Here is a 6,000-nt window from a genome sequence, read left to right as displayed (position 1 = left end):
AGTCTGGCCTGCTGAGAAGTGGAATTGGGAAGAGTTTGTCCCTCATAAATTTCTGTATTACCATGGAAGGGATCTTGTCTCTCTCGTCTGTCTCTGTTTCATTCCTTTCTCTCCCAATGGCTCCCTGTTTTCATGAAATTTATAGAAATTTGCTTTGTCTGTCAATTCACTGCTTAGGGACAGCTTCAATATTAGGGGTGGACAAAGATGCAAATACATCCTGGTCATAAAAATTGAAAAAGAACAAAAATAAAGCTGACGAGCTCCCCTCCCTTCACTACTTCAGAAGTCTTAGAATAATTTAATATGTGCAAATGTATACCAAGGGCCATGGAGGGATACATCATTTTGGAGGCGATCTGTGCTGTCACACATTGGTTTGAGTAAGATGGCCACTTCCAGCTCACATTTATGGGCGTGAAAGTTGTGTGTGTGTGCGTGCGTACACAGAGGCACACACGTCTGTGCACACCCAGCTGGCAGTGGTTACCAGGATCGAGAGCGATCACACGCTGCAGCCAACAAGTCAAAGGCCAAGTAGAAGTTTTTTTTGTAAACCTGGGGAAATCCTGCTTTGAATAACCAACGACTTGACCTTTGTCAGCTATTAGTCTAGTCAGTAGTAATTATCCAAAGGAGATTAAATTATGAGACTCTCAAGGCGAGGTATTTTGCATATCGAACAAGACCAGGGATTAAACACAGATGCTTTCTGAGCACCAAGGGAATTGGCAGTGGGATAACAACTCGCATAACTGTGAATAAATTGCAGTTTTCTCCCCCCTTCCTTGCTGCCCTTCCAATGGCTCGCAAGCCCCGAGCAGTGCTTATCACGGGCTGGTGACCGGGCACCACTGGCTCATCGATCAGGCTGCGGGTGATACCGAAATAACAGCGCGGTGTTGGCAAACCAGGCAGCGCAGGTCCTGCTATGCGAACACCTTCGTGAACACCCGTATGCCTGGTCACGGTGTTCTGAGGCTGGGGCTGGATTCCTAAGGCCTGATGCCTGTTCCTGGTGGCAGACACCTCCTCGGCCGCCCCTGAGCCGCTCCCCGGTGGCAGAGAGGGCAGCCCTGCCCAGGCTGCCCTGAGGGTGGTCGGCCTCGGGAGATGACCAGGGATGTGCCATGCAGGGTCTGTGGCACCGCGGTGCCAGTCAGCGCTGGGAGGACTGGCACCAGCTATTCCCACCGGCCCCCTTGCACCCCACCACGGGACAGCTGATGGAGCACTTCCGTGGCCGCCTGCGATGGGTTGATGGTTGGACTTCATGATCTTGGAGGTCTTTTCCAACCTATTCTAAGCCCTGGGGGCGGTGGTCTGAACCCACCCGTTGGCTCTCAGAGGAGGAGGCTGGGAGGGGACACACAGCTTTGCTGTTTTCGCCATGGTGAGGGTAACTGCCGGCCACCAAACCAACAACCCAACCCTGACCAGCAGCTGGGAGACCAAAACCTCTGTCCCACCACAGTGCCTGAGAGGACAGCCCTTCCCACCACACGGCCGGGCAGCTGGCAGCCCCCAAAACACATTTGGCCCCCTCCCAGGTGGGGGTCCCATCGGCAGCCCCCCTCCTCCCACCTGGCCTCTTGCGGGCAGCTGCTGGATCACCCGGGCAGGGATGCAGGATGCTGCCGTGACCGCAGGCTGCCCCAGCACCAGCACAAGGTCCTTCCATGGCTTCGGGCTGGTGACAGCTGCTCCCCTGCCGGGAAAGCAGCAGCGGGCCGAGGAGATGCTCTATGGTGGGAAGAGGGAAAACTGTGGGACCAGCAGCCACAAGGAGAAAGCAGTATTTCGGACAAGAGGCGTGCTGCAAGTATGACTTGAATCCCGGACTGGCTGGAAATTTGTGGGAGAAGGGAGCAAGCAAGGTAACAAGTTGAGTTTCCAAGGCCTATGGCAAAAAAGGAAAAAGAAAGCTCTATGGTATGGGAGAGTTTGGGATGTTTTAGAAAAAAAAAGATAATGCAAAACTCTGACAGTAAGCAGTACCTTTTCAGACAGGAGCAATGCTAGGGTGGTGCAAAAAGTTGGGACTACCGCCTTCCCCGCACCTCTGGGGAGAGGAGGAATTTGGGGCACTTGGTTGTACGTGACAGCCCTGCCTCTGGTCTCGTCCCCAGCTAACCCTGGGGAAGCGGCTGCAGGAGGAGCAGGGACGATGCCTTGGCCCCAGGCTGGCTGCAGGCTCCAAGGTGAACGATTGCTGGAACTGTCACAGGGGGATGAGCTGTGTCAGAGCTGTCCCACCGGCTCTTGTCGCCGATCGGGATCGAAGCATCAGCGTTTGGATCAATCTGTTGCATGAGATTTACTGAGGGTCTCGCAAAGAGCAAATCACCCTTTGGTCAGCCCTGTGCAAACCCTCAGGAGCTGTGGGCAGGGGCGAGGACCTGTGTGGGGGTAGGAAACACCTGCACCTGCCAGACCTCGGTTGGTCCAGAGAAACCTGGAACACCTGAGGGCTCGGGAGGTGGCCTGGGAGCTGGTTCGTTCAGGTGTTTAGACTTTTTTGGTTTTGTTTTTCCTCTCCGGTGGTTTGAAATAGGAGGCTAGGTGTGTGCTCCTAATGTCTTCAGGATGTCTCCTGGGCTCTGGCAACCGGTTCAAATGAAGGAGCAGGTCAGTGGTCGTAATGGTGTCCCTTTGAGAGGTGGCAGGCAAATAGCTGTAATGTTTCCGTGGTCCAGGGGAGTGGCTGGATTGTGTTGATTCTGGCCATCAAACCTCTGCAGCAGAGGTAAGAAGCCTTTGGTTTTTCAGCATGCCTTCGTATGCATGAGCAACCCTCCCATTTACAGCCGGTAAGTGGCCTTACAGTGTGTGACCCAGCTTTGTCACATTTGTCCCTAAATCTGCACATGAAAGTACAAATTTTCCTGAAGAACTTTTGCTTACTAGTAAGTGAAACTTTGAGGATGTGGTGGGACTCGGGGATCTCCAGAAGTCCTTTCCATTCTGAGTGGTTCTGTGTAAACAGCATGGTTAGTGGCAGCATCTGTACCAGATCTGGATGAATGGTATAGGTGAATATTTTAAATAATTCTAAAATAATTTTATTAGAACAAATACAGATTTATAACCTGATAACTCTGTACTTGAATCCTCACCTGTATTGAAAAAGATTTTTTTTTTTAACGTTATTTTGAGTTTAACTGGAGCCACCTGAATGTTAACATACTAGAGAATAGATCTGAACATTGCATAAGCATCCGAAGGAGGAGATGGAGGGTATGGCCAATAACTAGAGTTTTTGTGTTACCGGTTCTGTTTGCTGCAATAAGAACAGTATTTGGCACAGACAGATCTTGGAAAAATGCCTCCTTTATATAGATTTTGAAATATTTTTGTCTCTTTTTGGGTTGTGTAAGGATGTTCCACTTCTTAGCAGTTGTATAACATTTAATTACATAACTATAGTATGAGGAATAATAGGTAAAATACACTATTTGTTGAATTTATGCCATGCTGGAGAAGGAAAGCAACTCATTTTGTAGCAAGGAAATAGGTGATATTTAGCTTGCTGTTGTTTCTTTAACTGGTGTTTCCTTAATGCCCTAAGTACATTGCAAGTGTATGTGCAGTGTTTATACAAACCTTGACTTAATTCGCAACAGGTATCGGGAGGCAAAGCCGGGTGGCCCTTGCTGAGAGTTGGACAACAAACTACCGATGCTCGGGGAAACCCCTGCCCACCCTCCCCACCTGCCAGTTTAACCACTACAAGTTTCTGGCACAACTTCACGGCTTCCACTTAGACGTGAAGAAAAACCCAAGTGTAAATCTGATAATAGCTTGTACGGGGCTTAAGAAAACGAAACTGCTGAGCCAGTTCCTATCAGTACCTGTATGCTATAAATTCTGGTTGCCACCCATTTGCCTGCTGGGCACTGGCATTTAAACAAAGCATGCAGCATTTAAAATATGTGCTCTATTTTTTTGAGTCCAACATGTAAGTTTAGGAGTCTTGGGAGAACTGGGTTTTTTTTCATTAGTTGTGTGGTTTGAGTTCCTTTTTCTTTTTTTTATTTGCTTAAATCTGCTGTGTACCTCTCTCCACGTACTAAGCATCCTATGTCTTCAGCTGGCTCCAGGGAGGAAGATTTGCCCTGTTTACAGGGTGGGACGCTGCGGGGAGGGTGCCCTGGCCAGCCCTGGGGCTTGGCAACGCTGTAGTATGACAGTGGAATTCAGCAAGCGTCTGCGGTGGGGGAGCTCCAGTTGAACTGGTTCCAGCACTGATCACGTCTGAATGGTCCCCAGACATCGGTTTCAAGATCCAGGCGAGGCTTTCCTTAATCTTGCTGCAGGGAATGGCTGTAAACATTCCTGTAGCTGTTCAGGCTCAAGTCTAGCTGGTTAAGGCAATGTGAAATTCAAGGTCAAAAGGTGAAATGTTACTAAATTTAAGATTCAAGTTTATGCACATGAGTAAATGGTTACTTGGATCACTTCCATTTCAGACACACTAAGTAATGTATGGCGCTTCCAGCATCCATGTGCCCCCACAGCTGGGCATCGTAGTCATTTCATGGAAGTTATGACTGAAAAGGTCCTCCCCAAATGTGTTTTCCCCAGTATGCAAGCCTAATTGCTCTTGTGCATCCAGGCTTGTATCTATAAACGTTTGGATGTGGCTCTGCAGGTTCACTTCATCATCCCTTATACAGGATTAAACAGTGTATTCTCCTGTCAGTTTGTTCCTACCACTTGTCTTCACACAGCTGAAAAACTCGAGCATTAGAGATGCTTGGAGTAAGAATCCATTCAGAGACACAAACTTCTTTGATGGGATACTCTCAGTGGGACAGAGTGAGGTTTTGAGTTTTCATAGTATTTTTTTGTGTGTGTGTTGGAGCTTAAAGGGGGAAAACGAGAGCACCAGCAGAAAAGGAGCCCTTTAGAGAACCCTTTTCCACATGGGTACTGTACTCTTTCCCAAAGAATGGTGTTGGGACGATGATGCTGTTGGTCCTTTCTGAAGGATCTGCAAAACAGACCATCTGTCTTCTAAACAGCTTGTGACATTTTTCGTTGGGTAGTTGCAGGTTGTCTACACAGCTCCCAGACGCGTTTAAATCATACGGTCATACCGGGTGTAACTCTTCCATGTCTGCTTCCAAGCTGGCGTGTGGTTGGTTTGTTGCGCAGTAAATGTAGTCGTGGGATGGAGATGTCTGAATTTAGCAGAAGGTGAGGCTGTTTGTCGTGGTGACCAGCCGCAGAGGAGGCACGGGTGAGGAGGGACTCGACAAATGCAGGAGCCTGGCACTGGTGTCTGCTCCCTGGGTAATTCCCTGCGGCTGCCATAGGTGATGCCAGGCACAAGCTTGATGCAAGATCTTCCTCCTGTTGCTGGGGATCCGGGAGCCAACACCAGCAGGAAGAACTGATGGGAAGCAGCAGGCCAGCTATGAATGAAAGCATTGGCTCTGGGTCTTCTCCAGTAGTGTTAGCTTCCCAAGTACACCCTTCCCTCAGCAGATATTTTAGCTTACTTTTTTTTTTTTAAGTTAATGACTTCTTTACTTGCTGCTGATCTCTTTTTCTGCTATTTCTTAGCACCATTTGATTAGATTGTGCCAATTTAGTGTCTCTCTCCAAAACGAAACTAATATGAAAAGTAAGCTTTGATGCTTCTGTGAGAGTATCTCTTCCCTTTTCAGTAGGAATTTGCAGATAAATGTACTTCTGGGGTTTTTTACATAGCCTTCTTCAAAACTGTTGGGGGTGAGATATATCACTCATTTTTAAGGAATTTTTCAAGTGAAATTTAGTGAAATAACTTCAGGCTCATCTTGATTTACATTTGCTGCTTTCATACTGTTCTGTCCCAAAAGAGCAAGTTTGACTCCTGTACTTTGTTCCTTCATTTGCCATCTGTATTGTTTCTCTTCTTTATTCTTTTCCATTTCCCACTCCCTAATAAGAATTAAATAACTTGTATACTTGTTGTTACCAGCAAACTGGGGTCTAAAGTCTGCCTGACTTTCA

This window comes from Opisthocomus hoazin, chromosome 2 (genome assembly GCF_030867145.1).
Source record: "Opisthocomus hoazin isolate bOpiHoa1 chromosome 2, bOpiHoa1.hap1, whole genome shotgun sequence".
Lineage (NCBI taxonomy): Eukaryota > Metazoa > Chordata > Aves > Opisthocomiformes > Opisthocomidae > Opisthocomus > Opisthocomus hoazin.
The sequence above is the reverse complement of the archived record's forward strand: the minus strand, read 5'-3'. Positions refer to the sequence as shown.